The sequence below is a fragment of the Monodelphis domestica genome, chromosome 4, assembly GCF_027887165.1.
Source record: "Monodelphis domestica isolate mMonDom1 chromosome 4, mMonDom1.pri, whole genome shotgun sequence".
NCBI classification, from domain to species: domain Eukaryota; kingdom Metazoa; phylum Chordata; class Mammalia; order Didelphimorphia; family Didelphidae; genus Monodelphis; species Monodelphis domestica.
Window position 1 is genome coordinate 122,900,878 of NC_077230.1, and position 22,766 is coordinate 122,923,643.

Below are 22,766 nucleotides of genomic sequence, written 5' to 3' on the forward strand. Positions count from 1 at the left end.
CTCTGAATCTGAATTTGGGCATGTTGAGTTGAAGGTAACCTCTGCTCTCTACAAAAACAAGGAAATTAATAATGAAAATGTTTAGCCTACCTAATAAAAATAATGATAGCTTACATTTAAATAGTACATTATATTATATAAGCAAAGACTAGCTACTATTTTTGGTGGTTTAGAAAACCATTGTGTGTGCACACATTAGTCTGAAAGATGAATGCACTAATTATAAATGATTCTTATCTATTCATTAGTGCAGCTTTCCCAAGCAGTGCCTCCTGGACACTTCGGTGCCTTGGAAAGACTTTATTGGTGTGTCTGACAGAGGAACCCTGTAAGGATGTTTTAAGCAATCTCTACATTGCATGAGGGTTGAAAAGCTATTTGTTATGCAACCTCTAAAAGGTGAGTGAGCCCTTTCTGGGGCTGTAATTTGGGGCTTGTGAGAAGATTGCTTACATTAAGTCCAGTAAGGAATATTTCTTGGACCCCTCTTGCTCCCCAGGAATGTTTAGCTTATATTTCCAGGTCTAAGGAATACAGTAGCTACTAAGGTCACTGGGGGTTCACCTTTGCAAAGGTGGCTGACAGAGGAGGAGAAAGTTGGAACCAGCCTATGAGGGGAGGAGATCTCCATTACTCAGTATAACAAGCTCGACAACTAGGGCAAGAGCCTTCCCCTACCCCCACCAGAAATCCTCCAGCCCCATCTGTCAACTCTAATTCTGAGTCATCCAACCCAGAAATTCAGTCACCTCTAGGGAGATGGAGACTACAGGGCCATCCTTATACAGAAGTATGAGCAAGGGGCATGGCGGGGAAGAAATCATCCTTTATCTCACCCTTCCCAGACCTAACATTTTTACACAGGTCCTATCATGTTAAAATGAGCACCTAGGACATTCTTGAAGTGTGGGAATGTGGAAAGAGGAAAGAAATCACAAGATCCCAGAATTTAGCGTAAGGTTATCTAGTTCAACAGTTTCGTTTCATATATGAGGAAATGGAGGTCCAGAGAGAGATGAAATGACTTACCCAATGAGACACAAGGTAGTAAACAGTAAGCCTAGGATTTGCACCCAGGTGCTTTATTTCTAATCATGTATTCTTTTGCCCTAGTCAATAAATTAGGGCCATTCTGTAACCATTGAGGGCTCTCTCTCTATGTGAGTTTGAGGAGATTTTCAAATGAGAAGACTTGATCCATTTCTCCTAACCATTTCAGTTCCTCCAACTGGCAGCAAAGACTTCTCTAAATGAATTATTATGTGATAATCCAGCCTCCACACCGGGAAGAAGAAATGGAGAAAACACATATGAGAGGTGTCCAAAAGAGATTTCTTAGAGGCTGTTCTTTACAGTTGGTTGGAGATGAGTCAAGCATATTGTGCCTCTCCAAAACTATGTCCAGACTGGAGCAGGGATCTGGCAGCTACCCCAAAGATAGCTTACTAGCTTTCCTTTCTTGCATAGGAAAAGTTCAATTTTTGACATGTGTTAGGGAATGCTCCTTCACAGGGGTTCCAGGATAATGATTGCTAGGAAGGAGGTAATCATCTCTTATGGTCTATTCTGAATATAGCCTGGGATCTTTGAGTACTGTTTTGGTTGAATGAATTAAAAATGTGGGATTAAGATGCTCCCCAGTCAACTCAAGGTCAGCTAACACAAGGGCAAAAGAGGATATTACCTGTGATCTCAGGTGCAATATGTCTGTTTGCACCCACGTTTTTCCCATTCCCTACTATCAGCCAAACATAATAAACATTTCAAACTATTAAGCTAGTCCTATAAATAAGGCCAATGCACAAAGAGCTTAATTTTGTTCTGTGTGATGGCTATACGAGTAAACAATCCTAGAAAAATAGGTATAGCTTTTGATGTTGAACTCTAAAGTTTGAAAGTCTCCTAAAGGACTTTCTTCCTTTTCAATCTTCTTATAACACTGTCTCTTACAAAGGAGTTTTAATACCCTACATAGTTACCGATATCATAAGAGACTATTTAATTTTTTTCTATATTGGCCTGTTATTTAAATTTTTTAACCCTTACTTTCTGTTTTAGAATGAATACTAGGCAACTGGAGTTGTGACTTGGTCAGGGTCACATAGCAAAGTAGTGTCAACAGATAGATTTGAACCTAGGACCTCCCATCTCCTAGCCTAGCTCCTGCACTGACCCACCTAGCTGCCTTAGTCATTTGAATCTTTTGTTTTTACTCCTTACCTTCTGTTTTAGATTCAATGCTGTGTATTGGTTCTAAGGTAGAAGAGAAAAAAAAAAAGGGGGATAATAAGGGTAAAATGACTTGCCCACAGTCATGTAACTGGGATGTATCTAAGGCTCTTCCCGGGAAGTATCTAACCCTTACCAGACCTAACATTTTTATACAGTAGATGCTATCATGTTAAAATGAGAATCCAGGGCATTCCTGAACCCAGGACCTCTACCAACTTAGCCACATAATTGCCCCAGTCACTTAATTTTTAAAGGAAGTCATAAAACCAGCTGAAAGTGAGATCTCCAAAAAGTCTGAGGTCATTTAAACTGGTTAGTGTTAAAAGAATTTCTGGCTCATCTTTTTTTAACTTTATTGATTTATGATGATCATTTCCTGGTTAATTTGCCAATTCCAGAATAAAGTTTTTACTCATTAGTTTGCTATTTTACCTATTGTAGATATTTTCCTTCTATAGCTATTCTTTTATGAGTAAATTCTTACCTTATTAGTTTGTCTTCTATAAAAATTCTGTTTGTATCCATCCTGCCTTGTTCTATAGAAAAATTTTGAAAATGGCCAAATCGATTTTTTTGATTCATGCTCAAAGCATATTATAAAATGCTTATTTATAAATGTCTCTGTGTTGCTAAGTATGATTGGCAGCAATACCTATAAAGAAATTTCTGAATATTTTTATATCATTAACCATTATCACCTCTCCTGGTATCTACTAAATACCAACAAATCCTTATTTCCTTAATTTTACCAAGACCCGTAGGAATTTTAAAAAATACTTTACTGAAGTATTAAGGAGAAAGAGTATAATAATGCCAAAATGAAAAGAAGCATATTTATGAATTTTATATCAAGATCTACAATTCATCCTATCTGATCTTGTCTAGAGAATTCCATTTTCACCCTGACCCAAGTCTCCATCCATATCAATGGATAATGGAATATGAGTCTGGTTCTTCCAACTGAAGAAATTTAGCAAGTCTAAGAAGGAGAAAGAGAAGAAAAAACATTTAGTACCTAGTAGTACTAGACTCTCTGTTAAGCCTTGAGAAATGTTCTCTCATTTGATCCTCACAACAACCCTTAAGGTAGATGCTGTTATTATTCATATTTTACAATTCAGGAAGCCTCAGTGAGGTTAAATAATTTGGTCCAGTGTCATAGAGTTAGTAAGTATCTGAGGTCATATTAGATTTGAAGTCTTCCTTACTCCAGGTCCAATACTCTATCCACTGGGCTACCTCACCATCTCAAGTAGACTCTAAACCTATTTACACTTTGAGTGTGTTTCTTAACATTTATTTACATTTTCCATCCTTTCCCCTTAATAGTCATGATGACTTTCTTGTCTGATTTTGAAATTCTAGTAGTAACTTCTACTTCTGATAGCATTCCATTGTTTCAGTCATGGCTGATTCATCATGACTCCATTTGAAGTTTTCTTGGCAAATATAATGGAGTGGTTTGCCATTTTCTTCTCCAGCTCATTTTATAGATGAGGAAACTGAGGCAAATAGGGTTGAATGATTTGCTCAGTCACATAGATAGAAAGTATCTAAGGTCAAATTTGAACTCAGGTCTTCCTGACTCCAGACCTAGCTCTCTATTCTGTTTGACACCTAGCTGCCCCAACTTTTTTAGGCCCCAATCTGCATCCAGAACTAGAGCTAGTTTCTCTTATAGCCAATCCTGTGTCTAATGAGACAAGTCTCTTGGCTTTTCTGAGCCTGATTTGACATTTTCAAAATTTAAAAAAATAATAATTATTATCTCTTAGAGTAGTTATAAGTATCGATGAGATCATGCCCATAAGAGCACTTGAGAACCACAATAGTCAATGGACTTGTGAGTACATCTATTTGAGAATTTCTTACAACAATGCCATCAAAACTTACCTACCCCTCCCCCTCCTGAGCTGCTCTTGCCTGTTTCTTCCCAAAGGTTTGAGTCAAGGAGTATATCCAACAAAGTAGGGATCTTACTAAATTTCTCTTTATGTTGGAAGGATACCAGAACTCTAGTTATCCACCTCTCATCCTTCACTTTCACTATATGACCAGCCCATCTTTTCCTAATTCTTTGATGACATACTTTAATCCAGTGTCTTCTCAATGTCTGGTTTTCAAACAATATATAACCAATTTCACTTGGTTATGTATTGTAGCCTCAAAAATGTAAGCAATTATATTAGCATCATTATCACCTATTTATTTAAAAATTTTATTATAAACTTAGTGAACACCACCACCAAAAAACATTTAAATAAACAAATGCAAAAAAAGTGCAAAACCACAAACTTCACATTGCTTACAATTTTTTAAACATATGTAAATCTTATGTGTGCTAATAGAAACATACCCTTCTTTTGTGTTCCCTTTGGATTTGTTTTCCTTGAATACTTTTTTCTCTTGATTTTGTGACTATTATTTAAACATAAACCAGAATATTTTATTTATTCTCTTTTCATCTCTTTACATATTTCCTTTATTTTCTTTATATTTCCAATATTGTCATTTCCAGTAACATAATATAATCCATTATATTCAAATAACACAATCTATTCAGCCATTTCTCCCAATCATTGCATCTGTGTTATTTCCAGGTATTTTGCTATAACAAAGTTTCCATGAGTGATTTCATATATACACAGCTTTTTATCCTCTCAATAATATCCTTAGGGTCTAAGTCTGGTAATGGGATCTCTAGGTCAATGAGCATAAACAACTTTAGAGCTCTTAATGAATATTTCCCCCTTATTTTCTAAAACAGAATTCACAGCTGCTCTGGCAATGTAATATTAGACTGGTTTCTCCATGTTCCTATCAGCATTTAATTTTATCAACTTAACCAGTGTGATTCTCAATTAACATACATTATCAGGACCATCTTTAGCTAGACTCTTCCTTAGGCAGCAGACCTAATCTGTTGCCAGAACCATATTATTTCCAAAATCAAGTCTTTCTAGCTTGGTTATACCCAGTGGAACTTTTGTTCCAATGCCATAACTCCTGAGGAATGCAGGATTACCTCCATTGTATGATGAGTATTAAAGACTTTCACAGAATATTTATGGTCTATAAACCATTGTCCCACCAGAAACTGTATTTGTATTATGTGTATGCTCAGGCTTAGATCTATCATGGTGGTATGTGGGAGATCTTCAGATATCTATTATATTTAACCTACCTAAGATTCTATTTATCTCCCTAACTTCTTTCTTATTTATTTTTTGATTAGATTTATCTAGTTCTGAGAGGGGAACATTCACTCACTATTATTGTTTTGTTGTTTATTTCCATCTGTATCTCATTTAATTTCTCCTTTAAAATTTTTGATGCTCTAAGACTTGGTTTTATACAGGTCCAAAATCGATAATGCTTTATTGTCCATAGTACCCCCCAATATGATTATATCCATTTTAGTCCCAACCCTATAAGAGATCATGACTCCTTACCCTGCCTTTTCCAGATCAGCTGAGGTATAGTATATTCTGCTCCATTCCCTTACCTTTGATCCATGTGTGTTTCTCATTTTCAGTGTGCTTCTTGTAAATAATGCATTGTCAGGTCCTGGTTTTCGATTTTTTCCTTCTATTCATTTTCTCTCCATGGATGAATTCATCCCATTACAATCATTGCCATAGTTATTAGCTGCGCATTTCCATCTACTCTGTTCTTCCTCATTGTTTGTCCTTCTCTTCCTTTCTTTTCATTATATCCCTTCTCAGATATGAAATTTCCTTTGGCCAATATATCTCCATTTATATCCCTTCCCAAAAATCCTCTTTCCCTTTTAATTCCAAATTGACCCATCTTTCCAAAGGTCCCTCCCTTGTCCCTTCACCCTTAGTTTTTAATTCTTATTCTATCCACCTTTCCAAAAATCCCTTCCTTATCCTCCCAACCATGCCCTTCTACATCTTGATATAAGTCTGATTCTAAAATTCCCTTCCCTATCTAGTCCTCTTGATATGTGCTGTCCTCTGAGTATTTTCCCTTCACTCCCTTTTCTTATCCCCTTACATTCCTTTCTCTTAACCCATCTTCCTTCTTTTATTCCCTCAGTTCCCAAAGGGAACTCAATCCCTTTATCCCATCTCTCTTCCCTCCTATTTCTCTGTGCATCAAGAAGATTTTTACTCTTCTAATTGTGTATATTCTCTCTTTATCCCAGGTCTGATGAAAGTAAGACTCTTGTGCTGCCATCCCTCTATCTCCTCCTCCCCTTCTCCATGACAATTGCTCCATTCATTCCTCCTCCATATGAGATAGTCATTCCACCCTACTTCCTCATAATCTACTCTACTACCATTTTTGTTCATTCTATTATATTCACCTCAACCTTGAGCCTTCCATCTTTATATGGCCCTTCAAAATACCCAGGTAATGATGCCTTTCCTGGGGCCATAGATGGCATTTTCCCACAGAGGAATAAAAAAGATATGACCTTTTGGGTCACTTATGATTAGTCTTTCATTACTTTTTTCATATTTCTTATAGATCAAACTTTCTGCTGAGTTCTGGGGTTTTCCCCAGGAATAGTCGAAACTCCTTTAGTTCATTAAATATCCATTTTTTACCTTTTATAATTATGCTTTGCTTCACAGGATGTTATTCTTGGTTGTATGCCCAGTTCTTTTGCTCTACAAAATACTGTGTTCCATAGCATGCAGTCCTTTTAATGTTATGATTGCTAAGTCTAGTGTTATTCTGACTATAGATCCACAGTATTTAAATTGTCCCCCTCCCCCTTATTGCTTGTAGTATTTTCTCTTTAACTTGGGAGCTATAGAACTTAGCAATGATATTCCTATACATTTTCATCTTTGAGTCACTTTCAGGTGAGAATCAGTGGATTCTTTCCATTTCTATTTTATGCTCTGATTCTAGAATTTCTGGGCAGTTTTCCTTGATGGATTTCTTGGAATAGGGTGTCTACACTCCTTTTTTTTTAATGGTAAGTTTCAAGAAGTCCAACTAGTTTTATATTGTCTCTCCTTGATCTGTTTTGTAGGTTAGTTGCTTTTGTGATAAGATGTTCCATAGTCCCTTCAATTATTTCATTCTTTTGATTTTGCTTTATTATTTCTTGTTTTAGGAAATCATTAGTTTCCCTTCATCCAATCCTTGTTCTTAATACATTATTTTCTTCCATGAGTTTCTGAGTCTCTTTTTCCATTTGGGTGATCATTTTTTTTTCATAATTTGCTTAATTTCCTTGCATTGCTCTTATTTTTCTTTTCAACTTTTTCATCAACCTCTCTCATTTGTTTTTTGAGGTCTTTATACAGCTTTTCCATAAGCTATTTTTGAGCCTGTAGCCATTGATTGGATTCCCTTGTTGTTTTTAAATTAGTCATTTTTAATTTATTGTCTTTTAAATTTGAATCAAAGTTTTTTCCGTCCCCATAATAGCTATCAAAAGTTGGGTTCTTTCTCCTTTGTTTACTAATTTTTTTAAGTGAACAGGCTAATAGACTTAATTATTGACTTTTTTTGCTGGAATCCCAGGGTTCTAGTGTTCTGGGGCATGTTACCTCAGGTTTCAGGATTTTTACATATGTATGTGTGTTTGTGTTTTCCTGGGTCCTATTCAGTTATTCCAGTTTTTAAAATCCAACGTCTGAGGTACTCCTAAGATCCCTGTTCAAGCCCCAGTCCATTATAGTCCTTAGGTATGCCAACCAGAATCCATAGGCAGTTCTGCCAGAGCAACTTCAAATAACCAGTCCATCTTCCCCTGTGGCAATAACTAGGGACTCCACTCTTTTGGGAATGATCACAGCTGATGGAGCCCCAATCCATCAGCAACCATACTCACAGGTGTGCTCTCCTTCCTCACTCCTCCTCTCCTATGCTACAGTCCAGGGTAGAACAGGTATCTAGTTCTTGTTCCTCTGGCCTCCAAAGTCCCTTGCTTTTTAGCAGAGAAACTTGAGTCCCTGCCTTTAGGGCTTTATGCCTATAGACTCTTTGGTGTTTCCTTCTTCAATTCCCAGGTATGAACCAGTGGATCTCTGGAACTGAAGCTTCAGCAGACAATGCTGCTCCCAGGGTCTTTTGCCTGTGGATTCCAATGATAGCCTCTGGGATGCAAGCTCTGGAGCTCAGCAAACAAGGTGAGATTGTTTTGTTCATCCATTGCTACTCTGGTCCTACCCCCAATGCTTGTGGCAGTGGGACTGAGGCCAGGGAAATCAGAAACCATCCTCCCTATTTTTCCCTGACCATTCAGCTTCACTCTCAAATCCTATATGTTTTTGCTGCTTCTAGCATTAATTCTGTGGAGTTATTTTTGGTTGTTTTTTTGGGAGGAGATATTATGAAGGTGAGAAAACTTCACACCCTACTATGCCATCTTCCCATAATCATCACCAATTTTATATGATTTCAAGTATATTTAGGAGAAACAAATTTCATTTAATATTTGTTTCCTGTTAATATTTTAAATTCTTCAGTCTTCCCCATGAGAACTACCCAGCGTACCCCCCAAAATCTTGGTAGAGTTATTTATGTCAAAGCAATGGCTTCGACAGGCTGGCTAAACCTTGTGAGGGTAGCCATCGGGTCGTAGACCCCTGGTAAACTAAGGCTTTGCTCACCCAGCATGTGAAGACTGCTTCGGCTGAACAGACAGAAGAAACCAATAAGAAGGTTCAACGGCTGAGATGGCGATGCAGCAAAGCACTGTGGAGTGCTTAGGGCATGTTGGAGCACAAAAGACAACACGGCCATCCAATGCAGCTGAGGAAGTCTCCAGGTGTAACTATTTTCATGTTGCTGGACCCAGGCTTCCAACGCCAAGAGAGTGGGACTATCTCTGTGCATCGACTTTTCCACTTAAATCTCCTTCACACACAAGTGTCTTTGTGCACACTCATCTATCATAGATGAAAACGCATAAAGACAATCGTCATCCTCGGTTACCGAGAGACTACTACTACTATACTATATGCCTTAATAGCTTAAAATTACATTACATCATTTTATCGATGTAAGGAGCTCACAGTGGGGAATTTCCTCAACCAATACAAATTAAGTGAGATTATTCTTAAACCTAAAGTTAAAGTTTTGAGAATCTTAACTTTATACAGTATAGCAGATTGAGGTGGGAAGTATGGAGGAAGCCAATGCCAAAAGTCCACTTGAGCTTTATAACTGAGTGAACTCATCAAATATCCTTGTGAGATCATTTAAACCTTTTGTAATTATCTGGAATATTGTCTTTATTTTGGCTTTCTTTTTTTTTATTTAACCAGAGGTAAATTAAAAAAAAAAAGCTGATGTATCTCTTTTTCTTAGACATTTGACATAATTCTCTATCTCAGAGAGTTGCCTGACTGATTGAGAATTGTATTATCAAGGCTGCTTGTGTCAGAGGCAGGGCCCCAACTCTCTAGCCACTGCTACCCTCCCCCATACACACACCACTACCACCCTCCCCCATACGCTTACTGCCTTTCCTCTGACATATAGTTCCAGGTGAGATCATCAAGATCTGCTCCCTCATTTTCTAAATAAGGAACTTGGGTTCTGGTGACTTTTCCAAGGTCAAAATGGCATAACATAGTTGGCATTCGTGCAGTAGCTTAAGGTTTGCAGAGAAGAAGTAGAATGAAGCCTCTTTTTTGACCGCCGGAGTGGCCTCTTTCTTCAGGAAAGGAAGGGAAAGGAAAGAAAGGGTGGATGAGTTGCAACGTGAAAGCATTTAGTTGCCAAATTGGGGATGAAGGTCATAATGAAAGAAGGGGAGCTAGCAGGAAGATGCATAGACCCTAACTAGTTGTACAGCTCTGGGCAGATCTCTTAAGCTGTGTTCACCTCAGTTTCCTTATCTAGAAAAAGGCATTAATAATAGTGTCTCTCTCTAATAGTTGTCATCAGGTAAAACAATGTGATATCTGTAAGGTACTTTGCAATCCTTAAAATTCCATAGAAATATTGAGCCGTTGTTATTGTTGTTATTCCCAAATGCCTTCCAGATTTCCCAATTTTCCCCGAGGTTCAAAAATTGGGAAACCGGGTAGCATTCACTAATGGCCACAAGATGTCGCTTAAAGCCAGTCTTTGGAAAAGAAACTGCTGCCTCTGCCCGGGATCAGTCTCATTTTTTTCATAAGCACTACGGGACAGCTTTGTGTTTTTAGTACAGAAATTATATTGGCTTTGTCTTTTGCCTGACTTATAGGTAAGCAAAAAAGAAATAGTCTAGACTATCACGAAAAAGAATAAATTGCCTAAATTTCCCACAGGGACATAACAACAACAACAACGATATTAGCATTTATATAGTTCTTTATGGTTTATTAAGTGCTTTACATATATTAGCTCAGTGTGATCAGTTAGTTAAAGCCAGAGTGATCCCTGGACCTCCCTGCCTATCTTCTCCAACATTCTCCCTCGGCTGGTTAGTGTAGCCCCTCCCCCCCCCCATTTTATGTTAAGACTGAACCAAATGACTTAAAATGAAAATTGCTCTGGAAGGGTTAAAACCTTTACCTCAGAATGCATTTATTATTTATTCTCCAGGCAAAACACAATGCTGAAAGAGTTACAATACTAAATACCTTCCTATTCTCAAACATTTCCTAGCTCTTATCGTTCCTTTGCATTATACTGTTTTTCAGAGAACTAGGAGTAGGTCTGGGGAAAGTGCATGAATGCAAAAGGAACTTGTCAACCCTTAAGAAGAAACAAAAATCAAGGGGATGACTTAAGTAATTCTGGATTGTTGCTATATATAATGGGGTGTAGCTGAGAGCTGCAGAAGCAGATTGGGACTTTTCAACCCATCCAGATCCACAACTCAGACACCACATTTGGAAACCATATGACTCTAGAGTTTGCCAGCTGTTAAAATAGCCCTCCAATCAAATTGTTATTCTAGATGAGACATGCTGGAAAAGGGCCCGACCCATTCTGGCTCCAGGGGCAGGGCCCTAAGCAATTGGGTTGTTCATTTACACCCGCCTGAATAGAGTCCAATTTCCCAGTAGCTGAGTTGGAGTCGTCTGATCCAAAAATCCTTTGCTATTTCTATTCTTGAAGTAATAGGGATTGTCTTAGTGCCTCTTCCCTACAGCCTTGGGAGGATTTGTGTTCTGTGGCCCTACAATCGTTTGTCCATCTCTACTTTAAAATGAATTGGGGGCAAAAAATAAATCCTATCTAAGCCAATAAGTACATGATAACATGCTAGCATTTGGATAAATAGATGAGAAAATCAAATCTGAAATCCAGATGTTGACACCAAAACTTCAGGAATTTAGGAACATCTGGATTTGAGACTTAACTTACCCCTCCATTCTCCAGCCAGATGTTTGGCACCCTATAGAATAGATGAAAGGGGAGGGGCAACAAATGAAATTTAAAAGTCAATGTTTTCTTTATTTTTTTTCAATATTTTCTTAATAGTATATTCAGATTTTAGTGCATGGTTGGAAGGGATTGGAGGATAAGAAGAAAGTCAAACTGACCACATGGACTAAGTTTCCAGTCACAGAGATCATTTCAGGGCTTCAGGCTACAAAGATGTTATAACCGCTGTGGGTGAATCAGGAAAGAAAAGTGTCCTTCCATTAACAGTCAATAGACAAGCATGGTCCGGTAGGAAAGGAGGAAATGGAAGTCAGCCTCAACTGTTTCTTTCTTAAGTATACAAAGATTGGAAAATCCCAAGTAGTATGCAGCAACTATTTTGTATCAATGTAATTTGGAACTGCATTTGGACCATTTTCTTTTCCTTCTCTCATATCTCTTCAAAGGGAGCTGTTGTTTTAAGAAAACAATGTAACAACTGTAAAGTTCTGAGAGCAGTGACTTCTTTTTTTATTGTATCACTGAATCTCCTTTAGCACAAAGCACAGTTCACTGCCTAAAACATGAGGCTTGTTGAATGTTTTCTTAATGGCCCATTCTCCTTGTCCAGATTTTCCTGGGTTCTGATAGCTAGCTTCCCATTAGAGTCTCAGAGAGGAGGAGATGTTTTCTGGTTGGTAATCACTTTGTGGAAAACAAGGTTGAATCTCTAACTGCTGCTCTTACCTTATCTAGACCATCACTAGTTTCCCTTGAGGATTTTTATCTGATTTGGAGAAAGAGACTTGATGATGCTGCAAGAGTCTAGGGAGGGGCTGAGTCAAAGAACTTGTTAAAAAGTCAGAAGAATAACTGATTCATACATATTTATCACCCTTTGCTTCCCCAAAGTACTTCTTTACCTCATATAAAGTGCAGCATGAAAGCTTCAGCTACAATGCAACAACCAACTTGAACTCAGAAAAACAAGAAAACTTGAACTGCCTCCCCTATATCTGCATCCCACCCCAAAAAATCATGAACATGGTGGGGCAAGGAGAGAGAGGATTTGTACAAAATATTCCTTAGCGAAAACCAGAGAATCTCATTGGCTAAACCAGAGAAACTCATAGTTTGGTCACAGCTAATTTCCACTGGCTCTCTGCTATCCCCAGGAAAAGTACCAAAGATGCTGAAGAGGAAGTAGAATGCAGAAAACAAGCCCTACCCAGCTTGTATTCCCAGGTTTCTATCTCCAAATTGTCCTGTTACTATTGAAGTAATAAAATGAAGGTACATTTAACTTGAAGGAAAGGACCCAGTCTATTTGGGGACCTTAAATGAGCATTGAAGGAAAGGTTTCTTTGTGGTTCCCCTAAAGCTGGCTTCTTGAGAAAGGAAACACTAGTAATATGTACAAGGGAGAAATCCATCAGGAAGAGAATCTGTTAGCACAGCAGCCCCCTTTGTAACTCTAAATTTATAGGCTTTTTTTTTTCTTCTGAGGCCTAGACGACTAATTTATCTGGCTATGAAGACCAACCTAAATCTAGAGGAGCTCTGATCTTCCCATCCTCCAACTTAAAACTAACCTGACTGAAGAATGGACAAGTTTAGAATTTTCCAAAATAGACTTTTATTAAGAAATTTTGGGGACAAGGTCATGTTTCATAGTTGGATGGAACCTTAGTTCATCTGTATTTGACAAATGAGGAAAGTGACTTGCTCAGAAGCCCACATATGGAAAACAACAGAGCAAGGATTAAAACCAAAGTCCTGTGCCATGTATGTCAGCAAAAACTCCTCTGTTTAGATGGTGACCCATCAATACCTTCTAATCTTCTGAAATACTTGTATGTTCCCTTCCATAAAACCCTCATAGAGCATCCACCTGATATTTCTGAAGATTTTCCCTAGGCTTAGTTCAAACAACAATGAAAACATAAACGCTAGAAGATTGGGGGGGTATATAAAACAAATATATGAAAAGAGGTATTACAATAGAAATGGAAGAATAGACTGAGGTAAAATTATAGAAAGGCTTGACACCCTGTGTGTGTGTGTGTGTGTGTTTATTCTGCCATTCTTCTCAGAATATTTTACCTATTGAAATCCTATGCATTTTTCAAGACCCAACTCAAATCCTGTTTCCCAGAACCATTCCCCATTCCCAAGGGGAAGCAAAGTCTCCCTTCTGTGAATTCCAGAGCACTTACATGTCTCACCACTATAAGCTTCCTGAGGATTGGGAATGTACCTTAGTTATGTCTACATCCAACAACCTGATGAAATGTTGAGAAACAGCATGATGTGTGTTGGAAAGGATGTTGAACTTGGAATTAGGAGAAGAGTAGGGACCAAATTCAATCTTTGATACTTGCAAGCTATTTGAGCATTCTCTGAATCTCTGATTCCTTATCTTTAACATGGATTTGAGAATAATACCTTGAGTGATTCCTTCACTGAACTATTTTAAGGATCAAATATGATGCCTTAAAAACCCAAAATTCTATATAAATATTAGCTATTATTATAATGTGTGCTTGATAAATATTGTTTTAGTAGAAATAAATGCTTAGATGTCTAATCTAGTGCTAAAATATTGGTCTGAAATGTTTACATTCAGTGATATTTGGGCTCTCATAATCTTTAGATTTGCATATTTCTTGGTTAGCATATCCTACTCTGTATTATAGTTATTATTATATTTGTTTATTCTTCCTAGTAGACTATAAGTCTCTGAAGAACAGGAACTATTCCTTATTCATTTCTGTATGCTTAAAGAATGTCTAGTATAGGACCTGGCACATGGTATGTCCTGAGTGTGCATGTGCACACACACACATGCACACACACATATATATGCATATATATATATATATGTCACAAAATGTTTTGTTTTCTAATCAAGTACTGAACTATCAGTCTGAATTGTTTACATCCAGTGGTATTTGGGCTCTCAGGAGAACATGATCTTTGAATTACATATTGCATTGTGCTTAGCATATCTTACTTTGTATTCTAGTTATTATATTTGTTTTATTCCTCCTAGTAGATTATAAGGCATCTCAAGAGCAGGAACTATTTCTTATTCATTTCTGTATACCTAAAGAGTGCCTTGTATAGGACCTGGCACATGGTATGTCCTGAGTACACTCCGATACACACACAAACACACACACACACACACTATATATATATATATATGTATGTATGTATATATATATGTATGTATGTATACATATATAATAGAATGTTTTATTTTCTAGTCAAGTACTGAAATATCAACCTGAAATGTTTACATCCAGGGGTATCTGGACTGTCTGATCATATGAACATGAGCTTTTGAATTTCCTGATGTTTCAGTGGTTTAAGTTAAGAAAATGGAAATCCAAATAAAGAGGCTCTGAAGAGCAGATGGCATGGAGCTGATAAAGAGGATCGATACAAGGCTGCTCTTCAGGACACATGAAATCAGAATAGCTTAAATGGAACCTGGGAAATGTGAGAACACTGATAGGCAGTTGAAGTACCATGTAAGAAAGCAATGAATTCTGAGCCAGAGGAGCTGGATTTGAACCTGGGCTTGACTACTTAAATCTGCAAGGCCCTGTGTAAATTACTTTACCTTCTTCAGGCCTTAGTTATGTAGTAAGCAAAGGAAGATTTTTTTAAAAATGAAGACATTGCAATGACAAACCACAATTCTAGAGAATGAACCAAGTATGCTGCCCACCTTCAAACGGATGATGGACTGAAGACACAGAATGAGATACAGGTTATTCTATGTGGCTAATGGAGGGATTTGCTTAGTTTGATTCTTCTTATTCAATGGGTTTTTGCTTTGATATTGTTCAATTGGTCATTAATTAGAAAATTAAATTAAATTAAATTAAGGCATTGGGTTAGATAAGTGTGTGACCAGTATGGTAAAGAGGAAAGAGCCTTGCATGTGTTTTCAGAGGATCTGTATTCAAAATCTGTCTCTACCACTTACTACCTAATGGATCATAAGCAAATCACTGAACTTTGTCTTAATTTCCTCATCTGGAAAATGAGGGAGTTGAATGAAATTATTTCTAAGGTTCTTTCTATCTCTACATCTATAATCTGAGGTACAATAAAACCATAGAACTCATGACCTTCAGGAATCATGAAAACATAGAATAACCATGCCATTTAGTTACATCCAAGAAAGAATACATCAGACTATGAAGACTCTTTCCCAGTGTTAAATGTCTTTAGAGAGTCCATAGTTTCTTAAATTCTAGTTTCCTCTCTCAATTTACTCAGTGTTTTAAATCTGAGTGTGGTGCATTGTGTCAAGGCATAGAACGAGCACAAATCTTGGGCATGATGGATTTCTAAGGTTTGTATATGTCATCACAGAACTGAATATGAAAAAGATTGCCTATAGATTGCCTTTGAGAAATTGTATATTGCTTTCAGGGAGTTTAAACACCTCCTTCACTTGAAAAACTTCACTTTTTGAACACTAATATTTTATCTTATGGCTCAGAATGATAGAATATGCCAAAATCTTTAAAGACTGCAAAGGCAACATGGTGGGCAGGCAGGAACACTTGATCAATGATGTGAAGTAAAAGATATGAAAGTATAGGACCAAAACAGGTTAGTCAGTCATGGAGCTAAAGTGAAGGAGAAGAGATTAACAACCTCAGGTTGACACTGATACCCAGAGAGTATTAAAGGGCTTAGAAATGTGATTCTCAACATTTGTTTTGTATTTCAAGCCTATAAAAAGCAACAACAACAGCAAAATTATTTTAATCCCAGGGTAATTTAACATACTACGGATGATATTCTGCAATCATTTACTGCTCACCATGTCATTAAAGGATTTTTAGCATGAATGTCTTGGACTATCATCTCAAATCTCCAAGGGTTCAACAACTAGTAAATGGGAACCATCAGCAAGAAGAAGGCTTCCAGCAGGTTAGAGAGATAATCTAAGTAGAATTTATTTTAAAAAATTAAAAGGCCCATTCAAGAATCACCAAGTGTGATGAAACAAATACAGATTGTGTTCTGCTGGAAGGGGGGCCATCCCAACCAGATCCTTTGAAGTATTCAAATATACTATAACAAAACAAAAGTGAAAATTCTTCTCTTTATGGAAACAACAAAAATAATTTACATTTAGAGCAGATTATCCCTTGTAATAAGCCTCTCAAGTAAGTAAAAAAAAAATACCCTTAATTTACAAATTAGTTGAGGAACGTGTTAAGTAATTTTCCTAAGATCACACAGCTAGTAAATGTCATAATCAGGATTCAAACTCAGGTATCCTGACTAGATATATGTTCAGTGAACTTTCTCCACCATATCATGTCCTTTGTTTTCACAACTTTGTTCTTAATATTGTTTGGAGTGAAGTTCCCCACTAAACTGCAAAGATGCTAAAGTTCTCTGGAACTAGCTTAATTGAAAGGATAATTGAAAGGATGTTACTAAAGATGGGAAATTTGCTTTCCATATTCCCCACAAACAGACTGGACCACATTCCCATTGTTTTTTCCCCCATATTACATTAATTCAGAGAGTAGATAATATCTTATTTTTCTTTTGCATTCTCCACTGGACTTAAAAAATTCTGGGCACAGTCAGTACATATTCAGAATTTACTGAAATGGATTGAATTGAATCACAATTGTTGTGAGCCCAAATACAAGTGGAATTTGATCAACTGGATTAAAGAAGTTGGGAAATGCCACCTTGGCTCAAGAAATCCCATGGTCCACCCTTCTCGAGGGGAGCATTTGAGGAAATAGCTGCATTGTTGTTCAGTCGATTACTCTCTGAATCATGATATGAGGTTTTCTTGGTAAATATCCTAGCATGGTTTGCCATTTCCTTCTCCAGTGGATTGAGGTAAACAGAGGTTAAGTGACTTACCAAGAGTCACACAAGTAGTGAGTGTCTCAGATTGGATTTGAACTCGTCTTCCTGACTTCAGATTCAGAGCTCTATCTTCTGAGCCACCTTTCCTTCTATAAGAACCTGCTATAAGTCCATTATCTAGGTAGCTTTAAATTGTCGACAATTTCTGGGAAGGTACCCGTTGAATTTATCTCATGAGGTGGTCTGAACATAGAACCTGTCTTTTTTTTGAGGGGGTTGCGCTCACTGGATTAAAAAACAGATGCAAAAAGTGGTTTTATCAATTTCTAGGAGGGCAGAAGATAGAATTAAGAGTCTACACCTCCTACTCAGGCTCCCCAGATCTTCTGACAAAAGGGATCACAACCATGTATTCCACAAGAGACCAGAGCTGATCAAAGTGACAGTGAGATCAAATTTGGAATCTGGAATCTCCTGTGTACAGGAGTGCTAGCAGACCCCATCTTGATCAAACACTACAGGCTAATTATATGTGCAGCAGAAAAACCTTTGGGGAAGAAGGGCAAGGAACCTTTCATTAGTGCATGTAGAGCTTTCCATCAACGTCTGGCTCAGGAATGGAATGTGGGGAGCCCAATCTGGGACTTTATATATCTTGCTGCAGGGCTGGGAGTGAATGAGGAGTGCCATTCAATGGTGAATATCCCCCATTCTCCTAACCCAAGTAGAGGCTGCAATTGGCCCTACCACTAGACTCTTTAAGGATGTGCTCCATGGCACATAATTACTACTATCATGATTATTATTAGGATTAGGCATTTATATGGCATTTAATATTTTCAAAGAACTTTATAGCAGTTTAATTAGTTATTTCTTGCAACATTCCCGTGTGGTGGGTGGTAGTCAAGTCCCCACTTTATAGGTGAGGAGACTGGCAACAAGAGAGAAAAAGATGCTATTTTAAAGGTCACCAGACAAGTGGGGATTTGAAATCAGTCCTTTGGCTTGCATCCCTCTGGTGACATGGCCAAGATAAATAGCCCTAGTTCAAGTCAAGTTCTATCACACCAAATGTTATATCATTTTCCATAGCTAAGGACACTGTTTCCCATTGGAGGGTTCTCCCAGAATGGTGTCTTGGGCATCTTTTTCCTTGATGTATCTTTGGCTTGAGGGCCAGACAACTCGCACAAAATATCTCTGTCAAGTTTCAATTCACATTCATTCAAAAGTGCTGACACCTTTTAACTGGCAGGATGACTCCCTTTCCAAACTTCTCCATTAAAAGCATCTATAAAACCACAGAATTATGAGACTCAAGCATGTCAGCTTCTGATAGGAAGTTTTTAAGCATCTGACAAATCCTGAAATTGGTCTATAAAAATATAGGAGAATGACAATAGGAATGGGAGGTCAGGGGAGTGGGGGAGTCAGGGCCTTTCCTCTAAACCTGACCAGGGGCTTCAACATCTGGCAGAAGGATTAGTGAAACTTATTTTCACCTAAGCTTCCCTTTGGTTTTCTAAGTGTTCCAAGGAGCGGATGGATCTATCCATAGCACTCAGGTGTTCCATCTCTGGATAGAAAAGGATCCACTGCTCTTCCTAATTTTGTAATGAGGAGGGAAGAGATGTAGAGACAGAGAGAGAGAAGAGGACAGTAAGAGTTGGAGAAAAAAGTCTGAGAGACAGAACACCTTAGGAGAACAACCACTTGCGCCAAGTCTTGGGCCTCCTTAATTAGTACAGCCTCACTTCTAGAAGTGGATTCTGGGCTAATAAATAACTACCCTCTCTTCTCTTGCCATCTGGAAAATTCCTACAGGAGGCCTGGTTTTTCACTCAACAACCTCTCATGTGGTTCATGGGGAGTTGGAGAGAGGGTCACAGAAATTGTTCTATTTGCAGCTCTCATTGGGAAGTTGCCTCACTGAGCACAGATGTCCCAAGTTCTGGCCGTGTGACTTTGGGTAAGTCTATTCACTTCCTTAATGCTCAGTTCCCTCTTCTGCCAAATGGGGATATTAATACACTACTTACCTCACAGGGTTGTTTTGAGGAAAGCTTCTAGCTTAGTGAGCTGTTACCATTATCATCCTGCCAAAGGGTGAGGGAAATATGAGCAGGGAGAAGGGCCTTTACTTAATCTTCTCTCATCCTTCCCTCTTTAATTTTCATTTCCTTTGTCTCCAACACTTAAGAGTCTAAAGTCCTCGAAGGCAGAGTCTTAAATTTCCACTTAAATTTTCCTGTATGAACTGAGAATGCTGGGAGTCTGGGTATATGTTGCCTAAGTCCCAAGGCAGAGCAGGGAGGCAGGAGCATCTCCCCTCCCCTCTCTTTCGGTCACAGACTTCTTTTTCTAGGTCCCATTCCTAAATCCTGCACTGGACACTGCAGAGGCTTCTTGTGGGGGCAAGGGAACCCAACCCCAGGAGAACAAGCTAGCAGCTTGGCCCTGGAATGGAGTTCTCTGGTAGGAGAAGCACTAGGACCTGCTCTTCCCTCCAGCGGCTCACCTCATCAGACAGCACCCCCCTTTCCCAGTTCCTGTGCTCCAAGTCTAGCTAGGCCAGCACTTTCCATAACATTGATTTCTCCCACGCCAGACCCACTCCTTTGGTCCTCACCAGCTGCGCACTGTGCCCTCTGACCTCTGTAAGCTACCCCTCTCCAGGGTGAGTAAAGGAGCCCCACTGAAACATTTCACTGCAACCCCAGGTGGAAGCAGAAGCAGAAGCAGGAGCAGATCTGCCCGTTTGCTGGGCAGAATTCCCCACCCCACTCCGGAAATAGCAAGAGCTTGGCCAGTTCCAGAAAGTTGGGGATTGGGGATAGGGAGGGGGAAACGACATCTGTCTACACATGCTCTCCCTGACAATAATTCTTCCTACCGTCTGGGAGACAACCGGTTAATGCATTTCGCTCTCCCAACCCATCACCATGTCTTGCTGGGGTTTCCTTAGCAAAGCCACATTCTTACCCAGTTGTGTATTATATTAGACGTAACATAAGAGCCACGTGACGAGTGGTTTGGGGTTGCTGAGCCATTGGGCTGTCCCCAGTTGCTTTCCTCTCATCCTGTCTTACTGTGGTTCTCTAGCTTTCTTTTTGGTTCTGCCTTCAAATCCAAACGTTTGGAATAAAATGAGGAAAAGGCAACCCCTAAATCTTAACTTTCAAAATCAGCAGCATAGCAAGCAGCCAGCTATTCAGAAATGTGGGGCTATGAACTGAGTGTGTTCCACTTTTCATCTCAGCCTTTGATTTTAGAAATCAAGGTGCAAGTCTCTGCCCTTTTATGGATACAAGTATTTTTTTTTTATTCCTAGATCTCTATTCCTGCCCCTAGATCCCTTGCAAGATTATGATCTTTGGGAAACTTCCAGCTTAGAAAAGTGGGGGGGAAATAGCCTCTCCAGTACTTTCCCCTTCCCATGTTCTAGTACCAGGGAGTCCCAACTATGCTGTGCACATAAACAATTCCTGGTCCAGTGCAAAATGCCCTCCCTCTCCTATCTGCTACTGACTTTCTCTCCCTGATCCATTATCCTTACCTCGGCCTGATTTGAGTTCCTAAAGCTCCGTCTTTTTCTGAACATCCCTGAGAAAGTACAGATCGAGGGGTCACCGGAACTAGCTCTGAAGAGGGTTGGGGGTGGTACCAAGCCGAAGTGCCGCTGTCTTCTGTGTTGCTGCTCTATTTGCAGAAACTTGGGAGTTGGGAGTTTTAAAACCCGGGATGAGTGGCAACCCCAACCGACAAATCATCAAATCCACCAACTCACATGCATCTTCTTTTACAATTCCCAACCAGAGCCGGGAGAGCCAGCCTGCAGATCGAATTTTTTTGTTGTTTTAATTCTCGGTTCAAAGCTATCTCGCCGTCCCCATTCCTCTCTATCCCTTGTCCTCCCGATCCTTCCCCATCCGTCCTGGAGAGATAGGCAGGGGATAAGGAGGGGAAAAGGCCCAGTCAGAGTGTTTAACAATTAGTATCAGCTAGTGGGTGCTGCTAGCCTTGTGATTCTCTTCAGGGAACAATCTCCCGAGCTTTTCTAGTCTGACTCTCGATGAGGTGACTAAAGGGCAGAATCCCGAACTGAACAATGTCTTGATGCACTAATTCCGAAAGGAATCCACATTCCCCTTCTCAAGATGACCAAGAACTCCCTGCTCAATCCCCAAGTCACAGTTTACAGTGCCTTATTTTCTACATGTGGCTTTCGTTCACAGTTACTGGATCCCTGCAACAAAGGGGACATGTGGGTGACACCCGGGTTTCAGATGCTCAGAGGGAGCCCCTCCCCCTTTCCAGGTCCTGGTTACTCCCCGAGGTGCCAGTAAAAAGGTCAAGTGGAGGAGTTGGGATGAGTTCGGATTGACAATCCAGAGTGCTTCTGAAGACCCCGACCTTATGGTAAATCTTCCTCTCTGACAGCGGAGAAGGGAGGAGTAAGTAGTCAGTTACTTCTACCGTAGCTCGAGTTGGACTGATGCCCTTTGATTCCTAACGAAGCCATCTTTTTGCTTTCCTTCCCCTAGCGTATCATGCCCTCACCAGGGAAGCAGAATATTTGACAAATTGAGTGGGTCTTTTCAGGGCAACCAAAACAGTCGAAGTGGAGAATTAAAGGAAGATCCGGGGAAAAAAAATCAGTTTCCAGGTTAAAAAACAAACAACTAAAACCAAAACAAAACCCCATTTTATAGGCTTTTATTTTATTGTAGGGATATTTTAAGTGAACATAATTTGAGGCCTGGATTACATGTGGCTAATTGCTTTAATTCTAGGCTTTACTTTGTACGGGTAGACACAAGTTAACTTTTCCTTTGGGCTGAAGACCCCACAAAATCTCTGGGTTGTGCTCATTTCAGTGACTCCATTGGGCTGGTGTTTTGCCTACCTCCTGAGTTAGGTATGTATTTTCTTTTATTCTGTTTCACCTCGGGGCCCCAAGTCTTTTCATTTTGTCCTTCCCTACCTGGATGCTTTTTCAGATGCCATCTCTAAAAATGTCATTTCCCAGTCCTATTAAATTCCAGAGAAGATGTGGAAGTCTGATGCAGGAAGGAGAAATGCCCTAAACATAGGAATACATTCAGTTCTCCTAAAGACTGTCCTTCCTGGATAGTAGCCTGTTTAATCAAATTCAACATTTATTAAGTGCCTGTTGTGTGCAAGGCACCGTATTAAATGTTGGGCTTATGTGTGCAAAACAAATGAGACAGATCCCTGCCTTTGAACAACCTACTAGCAAATTGAATGAAGTGTGTGTGTGTGTGTGTGTGTGTGTGTGTGTGTGTGTGTGCATAAGTAGATAAAATACTAGATGGTGAATCATCTTCATTGCTCTAAGGATCGGCAACATAAATTTT